The 16962-nt window shown below is 39.2% G+C and overlaps 1 protein-coding gene across 2 annotated transcripts in view; it reads right to left on the reverse strand.

The window, feature by feature from the left end:
• The window catches only part of MIB1 (MIB E3 ubiquitin protein ligase 1), a 141075-nt gene that overhangs the window by 59652 nt on the left and 64461 nt on the right, over positions 1-16962 (reverse strand). The gene's annotated exons all lie outside the window — the stretch shown is intronic.

A 16962-nucleotide genomic window follows, 5' to 3' on the forward strand; every position in this document is an offset into this window, starting at 1 on the left:
ATGAAAGATTTAAGATTCAACTCGTGTGCCTCTGAGCAGCAAAAGATTTTGCAAAAAAAGTTTGCATATATTCATCCACCCAATATCCCAGAAAAACAAACTTTTCACACACACACAAAAATTTGTTTTTTTCTTTGTGTGTGTGTGTATCTTAACCTCTTTAGTAACACATTTCAATATTTCAGAACCTTAGATTTAAGAAGATCTTCCTAATCCCCAAACCAGATTTATTTTCTGTTTCACTTTTTTTTTTTGGTGAAGAAGACTGACCTTGAGCTAACATGTGTGCCAATCTTCCTCTATTTTATATGTGGGACGCCACCACAGCACGACTTGATGAGCAGTGTGTAGGTCCGTGCTCAGGATCTGAAACCGAAAACCCTAGGCCATGGAAGCAGAGCTGCAAACTTAACCACTATGCGACTCGGCTGGCCCTTCTGTTACAATTTTTAAGCCTAACTAGAGTACTCCTTCTGTTAAGAAAGGGATCCTCGGGCCTGGCGCCGTGGCCGAGTGGTTAAGTTTGTGTGCTCCGCTTCGGTGGCCCAGGTTTTCACTGGTTGGATCCTGGACACGGACATGGCACCGCTCATCAGGCCACGCTGAGGCAGCGTCCCACATGCCATAACTAGAAGCACCCACAACTAAAAATACACAACTATGTACCAGGGGGCTTTGGGGAGAAAAAGGAAAAGTAAAATCTTAAGAAAAAAAAAAAGGGATCCTCAATCCACTAGCACTCACTGAATGCAAACAGGAATGATGTATGAAGTGTATCATGCATTTACTGTTATTAGAAAACTGCTACTGAAACACTTTTATGCAGGTCCTGCAACAATTTACTTATGTTTAAAAAACCCTGCAAAATTTAAAACCCTAATATATATGTCAAAAGTAAATACACAAGAAAAACTTAAAGATTCTGGAAAATACATACACACACTAAAAAACAAATTTATTTCCAGGTTTTCCTTCTAAATTAGAAAACCTCAGTTGCACAAAGCCTTTAACTGACAGGTTTTGTTGTTTTCTTTTGAATTCATCTTAAGTATTCCAAATAAACCTAAAACATATAGCTCATGATTCTGTCTGATACTGGCACCAGATGAGATGTTGAGGGACAACGTTATAGCTGACCTCCAAAAGGTTACCTAAAGGAGATTTGTGAAGAGGCCTCAAACTAAATCTAAAACGGATCTCCAAAACCTGCTCTTGTTCCAGTCTTCCCCATCTTAGCTGGCAGAACCACAGACCACATGGTCAACAAGAACAGTTTCCGCAAGTCAAGCTCACCTGCTTCCTTTCCCTGCGCCCCTCTATGCAAGCACCAAATTCTGTGGCTTTTACTCCTCAATTTATGCTCATCTCTCTTCTCTTCACCAGTTCCACCACTAACTCCTTCAGGCCTTCATTCTCACCCACCTGACCTATTGAGCTCACCCTAACTCCAGCTTATTGTTTTTTTCCTGCTTTTTCCTCCCCTAGTATATAGCTGTATATTTTTTTTAGTTGTGGCACATGGGATGCCACTTCAACATGACCTGATGAGTGGTGCCATGTCCACGCCCAGGATCCAAACCGGGAAAACCTCGGGCCGCCGGAGCTGAGTGCACGAACTTAACCACTCGGCCACAGGGCCGGCCCCGTCCGCCAGTTTATTCTTATCTCAATCTATTCTTCACACAAAACACAGAATTCTCTCTATAAAACACAAAATTTATGTTTAAAACTCTTTGATGTAACTCTACTATATAGAACAAACCTATTTTAAAACCTACTTCTGTGGACCATTCCAGACTCATCTGCTGCCATGGTTCCTTCACATAAAAAACTCTAACTTATCAACTGATTTTACCCTGTATGTTCATATGCTGCTCTCCAGACTTCAATGCTCTTATTTTTTATCTTGTTGGCTTGAAAATACACATCCTTAAAAACTCAGCTGAAGAAATCCCTCTCCTATGAAATGCGAAGCAAGTTGACAACAGTGACTCCATTTTGTACCCTGGACTCCATCTTGTTAAAAACATGAAATTGTGCTGACCCTGCTCACTTGGCAAAAGGGAGTTATTTGCTGAGAAAGGGCTTTCTGAAGGACTGTCCAAAAATATACCTTTTCTGGTGGCAACAAAATGTCCTTGAGTAAGCCAATGACCTGTAACATAAATCTACCCTCCCTAAAACAACTGAGGCGACTGGTCTGGGCTCTCCTTTTTGCTAATAAAGACTCCAGACTTTTACTCCTCAACGGGATACTTTTCTGGCTGCTGAAGGAACCTGCGTTCCCCAAATTGCAATTCTAAGACCCCGAATAAATGCTCTCCTTTTGTTCTGCAGTTGCTGCGTTTTGCTAAGCTGATAGAAACTTCCCTGACTCTCACAAAATTAATTTCTCTCTCCTTCTATTATCCACTTCTCACATTCCAGAATAATTTACTTCCAAGTCTGCCATTTTTTACTGTGACCTTCTTGGCATGTACAACTGTGACTTAATCATCTTTATTCTCAGGACACACCACAGTGCCTACTAACTAGTAAGAACAAAAATGGGTATTGAATTAGATCCTTAATATGCCTTAACAACAAGCATGTTTCTTTTTAATGAGTTTTTTATTGTGGTAAAATACAAATAACATGAAATTTATCATCTTAACCATTTTTAAGTGTACAGTTAAGTGGTATTAATTAAGCACATTCATATTGTTGTGCACCTATCATCACCATCCATCTCCAGAACTCTTTTCATCTTGAAAAACTAAAACTCTATACACATTACACTGTAACTCCCCATTCTCCCGATCCTCAGCCCCTAGAAACCATCATTCTACTTTCTGTCTCTATGATTTTTGACTACTCTAGGTACTTCACGTAATTGGAATCATACAGTACTTATCTCTTTTTTTTTATTTTTGGAGGAAGATTAGCCCTGAGCTAACATCTGTGCCCATCTTCCTCTACTTTATATGTGGGACGCCTACCACAGCATGGCGTGCCAAGCCCGCACCCAGGATCTGAACTTACGAAACCCAGGCCACTGAGAAGCAGTACGTGCGAACTTAACCGCTGCACCACCGGGCCAGTCCGAGTACTTGTATTTTTGCGATTGGCTTATTTCACTTAGCACTAAGTCCTCAAGGTTCATCCACACTCTAGCATGAGTCAGAACGTCCTCCTTTTTTAAGGTTGAGTAATATGCTATTGTACGTATATATCACATTTTGCTTAGCCATTCATGCACTGATGGACACTGGGGTTGTTTCCAAGTTTTAGCTACTGTGAATAATGCTGCTATGAATATGGGTGTACAAATATTTCTTCAACACCCCACTTTCAATTATTTTGGGTATATACCCAGAAATGGAACTGTTGCATCTATTTTTAATTTTTTTGACAAACCACCATACTGTTCTCCACAGCAGCTGTACATTTTACATTCCCACCAACAGCACAAAACGTTCCAATTTCTCCACATCCTAGCCAACACGTATTTTCTGTTTTTTTGATATAGCCATCCTAAAGGGGATGAGACGGTATCTCATTGTGGGTTTTTTCTTTTTTTTTTACTTTTTGTTGAGATTATAATAGCTTACAACCTGGTGAAATTTCACTTGTACATTATTATTTGTCAGTCGTGTTACAGGTGCACCACTTCACCCTTTGTGCCCACTCCCCACCCTCCCTTTCCCCTGGTAACCACTAATCTGTTCTCTTTGTCTACTTAAATTCCACTTATGAATGAAGTCATGCAGAGATTGTCTTACTCTATCTGGCTTATTTCACTTAACATAACACCTTCAAGATCCAGCCATGTGGTTGTGAATGGGATGCTTTTATCCTTTTTCATGGCTGAGTAATATTCCACTGTGTATATATATACCATTTCTTCTTTATCCAATCATCTATTGATAGGCACTTAGGTTGCTTCCACGTCTTGGCTACTGTAAATAATACTGCAATGAACATAGGGGTGCATGGGACATTTGGAACTGCTGACTTTAAGCTCTTTGGATAGATACCCAATAGTGGGATGGCTGGGTCATATGGTATTTCTATTTTTAATTTTTTGAGAAATCTCCATACTGATTTCCATAGTGACTGCACCAGTTTGCATTCCCAGCAGCAGTATATGAGGGTTCCTTTTTCTCCACAACCTCTCCTACATTTGTTACTTTTTGTTTTGGTTATTTTTTCCGTTCTAACAGGTGTAAGGTGATATCTTAGTGTAGTTTTGATTTGCGTTTCCCTGATGGTCAGTGATGATGAACATCTTTTCACGTGTCTACTGGCCATCCATATATCTTCTTTGGAGAAACGTCTGTTCATGTCCCCTGCCCATTTTTTGATCAGGTTGTTTTTTTGTTGAGTTGTGTGAGTTCTTTATATATTATGGAGATTAACCCTTTGTCAGATATATGACTTGCAAATATTTTTTCCCAATTGGTGGATTGTTTTTTTGTTTCAATCCTGTTTTCTCTTGCCTTGAAGAAGCTCCTTAGTCTGATGAAGTCCCATTTGTTTATTCTTTCTATTGTTTCCCTTGTCTGAGAAGACGTGGTGTCCGAAAAGATCCTTTTGATACTGACATCAAAGAGTGTACTGCCTATATTTTCTTCTAGAAGCCTTATGGTTTCATGTCTTATCTTTAGGTCTTTGATCCATTTTGAGTTTATTTTTGTGAATGGTGAAAAAGGTCAATTTTCATTTTTTTACATGTGGCTGTCCAGTTTTCCCAGCACCATTTGTTGAAGAGACTTTCTTTTCTCCATTGTAGGCCCTCAGCTCTTCTGTCGAAGATAAGCTGTCCATAGGTGTGTAGTTTTATTTCTGGCCTTTCAATTCTGTTCCATTGATCTGTGCACCTGTTTTTGAACCAGTACCAGGCTGTTTTGATTATTGTAGCTTTGTAGTATGTTTTGAAGTCAGGGATTGTGATGCCTCCAGATTTGTTCTTTTTTCTCAGGATTGTTTCAGCAATTCGGGGTCTTTTGTTGCCCCATATGAATTTTAGGATTCTTTGTTTTATTTCTGTAAAGAATGTCATTGGGATTCTGATTGAGATAGCATTGAATCTGTAGATTGCTTTAGTTGTTATGGACATTTTAACTTTGATTATTCTTCCAATCCATGTGCATGGAATGTCTTTTCATCTCTTTATGTCGTCCATCAATTTCTTTCAGGAAACTCTTATAGTTTTCGTTGTATAGCTCTTTCACCTCCTTGGTTAAATTTACCCCAAGGTATTTTATTCTTTTTGTTGCCATTGTGAATGAGATTGTGTTCTTGAGTTTTTTTTCTTAGTTCGTTGTTAGAATATAGAAATGCTACTGATTTATGTAAGTTGATTTTATACCCTGCAACTTTGCTGTAGCTGTTGATTATTTCTCATAGTTTTCCAATGGATTCTTTGGGGTTTTCTATACATAAGATCATGTCATCTGCGAACAGCGAGAGTTTCACTTCCTCATTGCCTATTTGGATTCCTTTTATTTCTTTTTCCTGCCTAACTGCTCTGGCCAAAACCTCCAGTACTATGTTGAATAAGAGTGGTGAGAGTGGACACCCTTCTCTTGTTCCTGTTCTCAGAGGGATGGCTTTCAGTTTTTCCCCATTGAGTATGATGTTGGCTGTGGGTTTGTCATATATGGCCTTTATTACGTTGAGGTACTTTCCTTCTATACCCATTCTGTTGAGAGCTTTTATCATAAATGGATGTTGGATCTTGTCAAAAGCTTTTGCATCTATTGTGATGATCATGTGGTTTTTGTTTCTCATTTTGTTAATGTACTGTATCACGTTGATTGACTTGCAGATGTTGAACCATCCCTGTGTCCCTGGTATAAATCCCACTTGATCATGGTGTATGATCTTTTTAACTTATTGCTGTACTCATTTTGCCAGAATTTCGTCGAGGATTTTTGCATATATGTTCATCAGTGATATTGGCCTGGAGTTCTCCTTCTTTGTGTTGTCCTTGTCTGGTTTGGGGGTCAGCCATAGAATGTATTAGGAAGTGCTCCATCTTCCTCAATTTTCTGGAATAGTTTGAGAAGGATAGGTATTAAATCTTCTTTGAATGTTTGGTAGAATTCTCCAGAGAAGCCATCTGGTCCTGGACTTTCATTTTGGGGGAGGTTTTTGATTACTGTTTCAATTTCTTTACTTGTGATTGGTCTATTCAGATTCTCTAGTTCTTCCTGCTTCAGTTTTGGGAGGTTGTAAGAGTCTAAGAATTTATCCATTTCTTCTAGGTTGTCCAATTTGTTGGCATATAGTTTTTCATAGTATTCTCTTATAATCTTTTGTATCTCTGTAGTATCCACTGTGATTTCTCCTCTTTCATTTCTAATTTTATTTGTCTTCTCTCTTTTTTTCTTAGTGAGCCCAGCTAGGGGTTTCTCAATTTTGTTTATTTTCTCAAAGAACGAACCCTTTGTTTCATTTATCCTTTCTACTGTCTTTTTTTTGTTTCAATTTCATTTATTTCTGCTCTGATTTTTATTATTTCCCTCCTTCTACTGACTTTGGGCTTTGTTTGTTCTTCTTTTTCTAATTCTGTCAGGTGCCATTTGAGATTGCGTAACTGACATTTTTCTTGTTTATTGAGGTGATCCTGTATTCCAATGAATTTCCCTCTTAGGAGTGCTTTTGCTGTGTCCCAAATTAGTTGGTATGGCGTGTTTTCGTTTTCATTTGTCTCCAGATAATACTTGATCTCTTCTTTAATTTCTTCAATGATCCACTGGTTGTTCAGTAGCATGTTGTTTAATCTCCACATTTTTGGCCCTTTCCCAGCTTTATTCTTGTAGTTGACTTCTAGTTTCATAGCACTATGGTCAGAAAACAGCTTGATATTATTTCAACCCTCTTAAACTTGTTGAGGCTTCCTTTGTTTCCCAAGATATGGTCTATCCTTGAAGAATGTTCCATGTGCACTTGAGAAGAATGTGTAACCTGCTGTTTTGGGATGGAGTGTTCTATGTATATCTGTTAAGTCCATCTGGTCTAGTTTTTCATTTAATTCTGCAGTTTCCTTGTTGACTTTCTGTCTGGATGATCTATCCATTGGGGTTAGTGGGGTGTTGAGGTCCCCTACTCTTATTGTATTGTTGTTGATGTCTCCTTTTAGTTTTATTAACAGTTGCTTTAAATACTTTGGTGCTCCTGTGTTGGGTGCATATATATTCATAAGTGTTATGTCTTCTTGGTGGAGAATCCCTTTTATCACTATAAACTAACCCTCTTTGTCTATCTGTTTTGCCTTGAAGTCTGCTTTGTCTGATGTAAGTATGCCAACACCTGCTTTCTTATGTTCATTATTAGCTTGGAGCATCGTCTTCCATCCCTTCACTCTGAGTCTGTGTTTTTCTTTGGGGCTGAGGTGTGTTTCCTGGAGGCAGCATATCGTTGGATCTTGATTTTAATCCATCCTGCCACTCAGTGTCTTTTGATTGGAGAGTTCAATCCATTTACATTTAGAGTAATTATTGAAATGTGGGGGCCTAATGCTGCCATTTTATCGCTTGTTTTCTGGTTCTCTTACATTTCTTTTGTTTCTCATCCCATGATTTTTGGACTACCAATTCAGGTAGGTAGTTTTCTATACTGGCTTTCTTCTTATTTGTAATTTGTGTCTTTATTCTTGTTATTTGTTTAGTGGTTACTATGTGGTTTGTATAAAACATCTCATAGATGAGATAGTCCATTTTCTGATAGCCTCTTATTTCCTTAGATTAAGCTGTTCCATCCCTTTCCTCTTCCCCTTCTAGGTTGTTCTTGCCAGGTATTTTTTTTTCTTCCTTCTTGTGTTGTAAGTTTGTGGTTAAAATGACAAGATTATATTTATTCTTGGTATTTCCCTTCCTTTTATCTTTAATGTTATAATTAGCCTTTGCTAACCTGTTCTGATGGAGAGCTGCAAGTTTCTGCTTTTCTCTTTCTACTTATCTCCTTTGCTTTAGGTTTTGTAACCCCTTTCCTTTTGTTGTTTTTTCAGGTATGAGGGTCTTGTTGAGCATTTCTTGTAGGGGATGTCTTGTGGTGATGAATTCCCTTAACTTTTGTCTATCTGGGCAGGTTTTTATTTCTCCATCATGTCTGAAAGATATTTTCACTGGATAGAGTATTCTTGGCTGCAAGTTTTTGTCCTTCAGAGTTTTGAAGATATCATTCCACTCTCTTCTAGCCTGGAAGGTATCTGCTGAGAAATCTGCTGACAGCCTTATGGGGGTTCCTTTGTAGGTTATTTTCTTCTGCCTTGCTGCCCTTAGTATTTTCTCTTTGTCATTGACTTTTGAAAGCTTCACTACTATATGCCTTGGGGTTGGTCTTTATACATTGATAAAAGTTTGGAGATCTGTTAGCTTCTGTCACATGGAATTCCATCTCTCTCCCCAGGTTTGGGAAGTTCTCAGCCATTATTTCTTTGAACGGCTTTCTGCCCCCTTCTCCTTCTCTTCTCCTTCTGGGATACATAAAATCCTTATGTTGCCTTTCCTAATTGAGTCGGATATTTCTTGCAGAGTTTCTTCATTTCTTTTTAGTCTTAGTTCTCTCTCCTCCTCTATTTGCAGCAATTCTATATTCCTATCCTCAAAATTGCTAATTCCGTCTTCTATATTATCGACTCTACTGTTTAGAGAATGCAGATTTTTCTTAATCTCCTCCATTGTGTTCTTCATCTCCAACATTTCTGACTGGTTCTTCTTTATAGTATCAAGCTCTTTTGCGACATAGCTCCTGAACTCGCAGAGTTGTCTATCTGTATTCTCTTTTAACTCATTGAGTTTTTTAATGATGGCTATTTTGAATTCATTGTCATTTAGTTTACAGACTTCAGTGTCTTTGGGATTGTTTTCTGGGTACTTGTCATTTTCCTTCTGTTCTGGAGATTTAGTATATTTTTTCATACTGCTTGATGGCATGGATTTGTGCCTCCGCATAGAGACAGAGTTTGGTTACTGCTTCCCCTTGCTCCTACTTGGGGGGGGGGGGGGGGCAGCAGCTATGTAATCTGCACCAACCAGGATCCCTGTCAGCTGTTCCTCACCGAGGCTGGGCCCCTCCTCGTGATCACAGTGGCCCTGTGGGGTCTCTCACCAGCTGTGGGGACAATCGCAAGGGGGCCTCCGGTTGCTGGTGCCTACTCTCACAGACTGCCTAAACACACTCCCTCCTTAGGGTCTGCAGCGGTGTTATGGGCTTTCACAGCAGCCAGGCGCAGGTTCACCTAGACTCGCAGCTCTGCCACCATCAGGGCCCACAAGATCTCACTTGTCCACTATGGGCCGCAGCAGAGCTATGGGTACCTACTGAAGTCTGTGGTTAGCTCACCCAGCTGTGCCACTTCTGCCCCAGGGCCTTCTAGCCTTATGAGTGCTGGGCTGGGCCTCTCCACTACCAGTGAGCAGAGGTTTTCCCTGTGGCTGCTGTGGGACTGCAGATTTTCTCCCTGGACCAAGGAGCAGTCAGGCTGGGGCTCCAAATTGTCACTACCCACTCGTGCAGTCCCTCTGGGTGTCCCTTGCCCCCTCCGGGCTGCAGCAGGGCTGTGAGTGTTAAATGCAGCCAAGGGTTGCTCAGCTGGCAACACCCCTTTTTGCCCCAGGGCTTCTCAGCCTTCTGATTGCTGGGCAGGACCTCTCCACTAATGCGTGGCAGAGGCTTTCCCTGCAGCTGCTGTGGGACCATGGATTTTCCCCTTGTAACAGGAAGCAGTCAGGCTGGGGTTCCAGATTGTCACCGCCCACTTACGCCATCCCAGTGCATCACCCTTGCCTCCTTGGGGCCGCAGCAGGGCTTTGTTTGTTAGATGCCCCTTGCCTCCTTAGGGCCGCAGCAGGGCTTTGTTTGTTAGATGCAGCCAGCAGGTTGCTCAGCTGGCCAGGGCTCTTTCGCCCCAGAGCCTCACAGCGGTCTGATGCTGGGCACAGCCTCTCTGCTCCGGTCGAGTAGAGGCTTTCCCTGAGACTGCTGTGGGACTTTGGATTTTGCCCCTGGAGCGAGGAGCAGTCTCACTGGGGCTCCAACTTGTCACCGCCCACTCACATGGTCCCTCTGGGTCGCCCCTGCCCCCTCCTGGTCGCAACAGGGCTTTGTTTGTTAGATGCAGCAGGCACGTTGCTCAGCCAGCCAGGCCCCTTTTGCCCCAGGGCCTCCCAGCTGTCTGATTGCTGGGCGGGGCCTCTCAGCTAAGGCCAAGTAGAGGCTTTCCCTGCAGCTGCCGTGGGACCATGGATTTTCCCACTGGGCTAAGGAGCAGTTGCAGGTGGCTTAGCGCTACAGTCACCTGTTTCCAGAGTCACCCCACCAATGCATACACATGCTCCCCCGTGGTGCCGTGGCAATGCTATGGATGTGTCAGCCAGTAGAAAGTCACTTGCAGGTACTAGGCTGTCTGCGGGTCAGAGATTTTTCACCTATCTCCACCTCCTCCTGGGGGTAAGTCCGTACACCTTCCAATGTATAGCAGCGCGGGTCTCTCAGGCATCCTGAGATGCTGTGTGGATATCCTTTGTTGACTGATGAATGTCCAATTAGCTGTAGTTTGAAGGGGGAGAGACAGAGAAAACTGCTCACACTGCCATGTTGCTGATGTCTCCTCTGTGTCTCATTGTGGTTCTGATTTGCATTTCCCTAATGATTTGTGATGTTTAGCATCTTTTCAGCTTATGGTCCATCCCTATATCTTCTTTGGAGAAATAACTATTCAAGTCCTTTGCCTATTTTTGAATTGGGTTGGTTTGTTGTTGTTGAGTTTTAAGAGTTCTCTATAGATTTTGAATATCAATCCACTATTAGATATCGGACTTGCCAATGTTTTCTCCCATTTTGTAGGTTGCCTTTTCATGATGGATAGTATCCTTTGGTGCAAAGAAGTTTTTAATTTTCATAAAGTTCAATTTGTCTATTTCTTCTTTTGTTGCCTGTGCCTTCACTGTCATACCCAACAAATCATTGCCAAATTGAATGTCAGGAGCTTTCCCCTATGTTTTCTTGTAAGAGTTTTATACTTGTAGCTCTTAAATTTAGGCCCCTTAATCTATTTTGTGTTAATTTTTGCATACAATGTTAGGGAAGGGTCTAACTTCATTCTTTTCTACCTGAATATCCAGTTTTGCCAGCATCATTTGTTGAAGAGACTGTTCAACAGTTCAACATTTGTTCAACTGTCCAACTCTTCAACATTTGCCAAGTCCCCATCAAATGGTCTTGGGGCTCTTGCCAAAAATCATTTGACTGCATATGCAAAGGTTTATTTCCAGACTCTAGTCTATTCCACTCAGATTTGTGTGTCTATCTTTATGCCAGTACAACAATGCTTTGATTACAGTAGCTTTGTAGTAAGTTTTGAAATCTACAAAACTACTGAAGAAGAGTTAGTCTTCTAAATTTGTTGTTTTCCAAGATGGTTTTGACTATTAGGTACCTTGAGATGACATACTGAAACCTAAGAGGGATTTTTCTATTTCTGCAAAAAATATTGCTGGAATTTTGATAGGAAATTGCAGTGAATATGGAGATCACTTTGGCTAGTACTGACATCTTAATATAAATTCTTCCAAACCATGCACATGGGATATGTTTCCATTTACTTATGTCTTCTTTAATTTCTTTCAGTAATGATTGGTAGTATTCATTGTACAAGTCTTTCACCTTCTTGGTTAAATTAATTCCTGAGTATTATATTCTTCTTGATGCTATTGTAAATGAAGTTATTTTCTTAACATCCTCTACAGATTGCTGTCAGTGTAGAGAAATGCAACTGACTTTTTTGTGTTGACTTTGTATCCTGCTATTTTGCTGAATTTAATTAGTTTTAAAAGTTTTTCATGTAATCTTGCTTTTCTACTTAGAGATCATTTTATTTCTTCCTTTCCAATGTAGATGATTTTATTTCTTTTCCTTGCCTAATTGCTCTGGCTAGGACTTCCAATACTATGTTGAATATAAGCAGAAAAACAGGCATTCTTGCCTTGTTTCTGATCGCAGAGAAAAAGCTTTCAGTCTTTCACCATTAAATATAATGTTCACTGTTGGTTTTCCATATATAGCTTTCATTATGTTGAGGTAGTTTCCTTCTATTCCTAGTTTGCTGGGTTGTTTTTTGTTTACTTGGGTTTTTTTTTTTCTTTTGGCTGAAGATGATTTGCCAAAAGCTAACATCTCTTACCAATCTTCCTCTTTTTGCTTAAGGAAGATGCGCCCTGAGCTAACATCCATGCCAATCTTCCTCCATTTTGTATGTGGGTCACTGCCACAGCATGGCCGCCACCAAGTACGTAAATTCAGGCCTGGGAACTGAACCCAGGCCGCCAAGGGGGAGTGTGCTGAACTTAACTGCTAGGCCATGGGGCCAGCCCCTGCTGAGTATTTCTATCATAAAAGGGTGTTGAAGTTTATCAAATGCTTTTTCTCCATCAATTGAGATGGTCATGTGGTTTTTTCCCCTTCGTTCTGTTAATGTGGTGTATCACACTATTGACTTTTGTATGCTGAACCTTTGCATTCCAGGAATCAATCCCACTTGGTTATGGTGAATAATATTTTTTGATACGCTGCTGAATTTGGTATGTTAGTATTTTGTTCATAAAGGATATTGATCTGTAGTTTTCTTTTCTTAGAGTGTCTTTGTCTGGCTGTGATATCAGGATGATACTGGCCTCATAGAATGAGTTAGGAAGTGTTCTCTCCTCTTCAATATTTTGGAACAGTTTGTGAAGGATTGGTGTTAGTTCTTTAAATGGTAGAATTCACCACTGAACTCATCAGGTCTAGGGCTTTTCTTCATGAGGAGATTTTTTTTTATTACTGATTCAATCTTCTTACTAGTTACAGGTCTGTTCAGATTTCCTTTATTTTCATGATTCAGTCTTAGATGGTTTTGTGTTTCTAAGTATTTGTCCATTTCATCTCTGTTATCCAATCTGTTGACATACAACTGTTTACAGTACTATCTCATAACCCTTTTCATTTCTGTAGAATTGGTAGTAATGTCTTCACTTTCATTTCTGATTTTAGTAACCTGAATTTTCTTTTTTCTCAGTCCATCTAGTTAAACATTTGTCAATTATTTGATCAAAGAACTAATATTTTCTCTATTGCTTTTCATAGTCTTGACTTTGTTTATCCCTGATTGAATGTTTATTATCTCGTTCATTATGCTTTCTATGTGTTTAGAAACTTTTTTCTACTTCCTTAATTTGTAAAGTTAGGTTGTTGATTTGAGAACTTTTTATTAAATATAAGCATTTATAGCTACAAACTTCCCCCTTAACACTGATTTCACTGCATCCCATGGGTTTTAGAATGTTGTGATTGTTTTGATTCATCTCTAAGTATTGTCTAATTTCCCTTGTGACTTCTTTAATTCACTGGTTGACTAAGAGTCTGTTATTTAATTTCCACAAATTTGTGAATTTCCAGTTTTCCTTATATTATTGATTTCTAACTTCATCACACTGCAGTCAGAGAAGATACTGTGCATGATAGCCACCTTTTTATATCCATTGAGATGTAATTTGTCACCTATCATATAGCCTATCCTGAAGAATGTCCCAGGTGCACTTGAGAAGAATGTGTTTTCTGTTGAGTAGAACATTCTGTATGTCCGTTACCTCTAGGTGGCTTATTGCATTGTTCGAGTCCTCTATGTCTTTACTTCTCTTCTGTCTGGTTGTTCCATCCATTAACAAGAGCAGGATGTTGAAATCTTCAACAACCATTATTGCAGAAGCTATTTCTCCCTTCAATTCTGTCAATTTTTGTTTCATATATTTTTACGGTCTATTATTATCTATGTAAATGTTTATAATTATTATACCTTTTGGCTGGATTGAACCTTCTATTAATAACGCCCTTCCTTGTCTCTTATAACCTTTCTGATTTAAAGTTTATTTTGTGTAAAATTAGTATAGCTGCCCCTGCTCTCTTTTGGTTACTACTTGCATAGAATACTTTTTTCCATCCTTTCACTTTAAATCTATTGGGGTCTTTGCATCTAAAGTGAATCTCCTATAAACAGTATATATTTAGGACATTTTTTAAAAAATCCATTCTGTCATTCTCTATCTTTTGTAGAGTTTAATCCATTTACATGTAATTACTGATAAGGAAGAACTTCTATCATTTAGCTATTGTTTTCTATATGCCACATAGTTTTTTTTGTCTTTCATTTCCTACATTACTGTCTCTTGTATTTAGTTGATTTTTTGTAGTGAAATATTTTAATTCCCTTCTCATTTCCTTTTGTGTATACTCTCTAACTATTTTCTTTGTGGTCACCATAGGGATTACATTTAACTTCCTAAAGTTATAGCACTCTAATTTGAATTTATGCCAGCTTAACTTCAACAACATACAAAAACTCTACTCATTTACAGCTCCATCCCACTACCCCTTTCAGTTACTAATGTCACAAAACTACATCTTTGTACACTGTGTCCCCAAAAACACAAACTAATCCATCAGTCTCTTAAATTACGTAGAAACAAAATGTGGAGTTACAAACCAAAGTTAAAATAAAACTAGATTTTAGACTAATAATTTTTTAAGGCATTAGTCTCTTAGATCATGTAGGAAACAAAAGTAGAATTATATACCATTGTTAAAATAATGCTATCTTTTATAATTGCCCAAGTAATTTACCTTTGCTGAGATTTCTTCAAATGGTTTCAAGATACTGTCTAATATCCTTTCATTTCAACCTGCAGCACTCTCTCTAAGATTTCTTGCAAGGAAGGTCTAGTGGTAACAAACTCCCTCAGCTTTTGTCTAGGAATGTCTTAATTTCTCCCTCACTTTTGAAGGACAGTTTTGCTAGATATAGGATTCTTGGTTGATAGGTTTTTTTCCTTTTAGCACTTTGATTATATCAGTCCACCATCTTCCGGCCCCCAAAGTTTCTGATAAGAAATTGGTTGAAAATCTTAAGAGGATCCCTTGTAAGTGATAGGTTACCTTTCTCTTGCCACTTTCAAGATTCTCTCTGTCTTTTGGAAGTCTGATTATAATGTATTCCAGTATGGGTCTCTTTGAGTTCATCTTATATGGAATTCACTGCACTTTTCAGGTGCTTATATTCATGTCTTTCATCAAATTTGGGGAGTTTTGGGCCATAGTTTCTTCAAATAATCTCTCTGCCTCTTCCTCTCTTTCTCTTTTATGCTTCTAGGACTCCTCGAACATGTATGGTAGTCTGCTTGACAGTTTCCCACAGGTCCCGTAGGCTCTCACCATTTTTCTTCCATCTTTTTTCCCTTCTGTTCCTCTGACTGAATAATTTTCACTGTCCTATCTTCCAGTTCACCGGTTCTTTCTTCTGCCTGGTTAAATGTATCTTTGAATTCCACCATGAATGTTTTATTTAAGTTCTTGTACTTTTCAGCTTTAGAATTTGTTTTTCATTTCTTTCTACATGTTGTATGTCTTCACGGATATTCCCATTTTGTTCACACATCATTTTCTTGACTTTCTACACATCTTAATTTAGCTCTTTGAGCATCTTTCAGACAACTGTTTTAGTGTCTTTGTCTAGTAGCTCTGCCATCTGGTTTTTCTCAGGTACAGTTTCTTTAGGTTTATTTTTTTTCTTTGAATAAGCCATATTTTCCTGGAATTTTTGCATGCTTTGTGATTTTTTTGTTGAAAATGGGACATCTGAATCTAATAACATGGTAACTCTGGAAATCAGATTCTTTCCTTCCCACAGGGTTTGCTGTTTTTTGTTTTGTTTTTGACAGATTTAGGCTGTCTTCGTGCTTACAGCCTGAGGTGTAAACTTAATGTCTTCTCGGGTCTTTTCTGAGCCTGTACTCTTCCTTGGGCACGTGCAGTGACTTTCTAATTTCTCTCATACATGCAGTTGCTTTTGAATGTCCTAGTTTTTAATGCCAAGCTCCCAAAAGGAGAAAAACAGAAAAATGGGAGGGCAAAGGGAAAAGGGCACAGACCCTTAAATCCTCTGGAAGTCACTTCAGCTGATGAGGAAGGGCTTGCAACAATGGGAGGGTGGAACTATGGTTGCCCATCTCTGTGTCTGCACCTCCATGATCAGAAGCAGCAATAAGCGATCAGAAAGTAGATCTCAATATTTGTAGAACAGGGTTCTTATTGCCCAACCTGTCTCCTGCAAGCTGGTCCAGGAACACATACTTAGTTGCCTGCCACTGGGCTGGAGGGTGATATGGGTAGCATCTGCTGAGCTAAGAGGTGAAATTGACCAAAAGTAACCATAATCAACCTCCAAACCTTCCCATGAAAGTAGCAATTCTTCAATAGAATTCAAAGTTCTAAAACAGTTATATCAAAATGATTCTGCCAGAGCAGTTGTTGTCTAGCTGGGGAGACAAATTCCTAGTACCTCCTACTTCACCATCTTCCCAGAACCCTCTCAGTAACCATCACGATTTTTAACATCAATGCAATTAAACATTTCCTGAACCTGCTGACATTTTCAATAAATTAGTACAACTATTTTATTATTCCCAAATATAATATGTAATACTGTACTCCATCTTATTTTCCTTAAAATTTGTTCAATTAATCAAGACGCTGGTATTTTGATCATATTAAAACCTCAACAGGATTGTCTGAAAATGGTATATTCTAGTTCATCCATTCATTCATTCCTTCAGTGAGTATTTATTAGATGCCTACTATGAGCTCAGACTGTTCTAGATACTAGGAGTACAACAATGGACAAAATAAAGTTCATGCCCTCATAGTTTACATTGTAGTGGGGGAGACAGAATATTATAAGCAAAATAAGTAAATAAATAGTAAATGTAAGGCAGTAAAAAGTGCCAAGGAAAAAGTACAGCAAGGAAGGACTAGGTAAGACAGCCAAGCATGGCCTCCCAGGGAAGGTTTGAGTAAATATCTGAAAGAAGTGAGAAAGCCAGGAGTATATCTGGGGTAAGAGAAGTGTGAAGACCAGGGTGGTGGCAGCAGGAAGGGTGAAAACTG

Source organism: Equus caballus, chromosome 8 (assembly GCF_041296265.1).
Source record: "Equus caballus isolate H_3958 breed thoroughbred chromosome 8, TB-T2T, whole genome shotgun sequence".
NCBI lineage: Eukaryota > Metazoa > Chordata > Mammalia > Perissodactyla > Equidae > Equus > Equus caballus.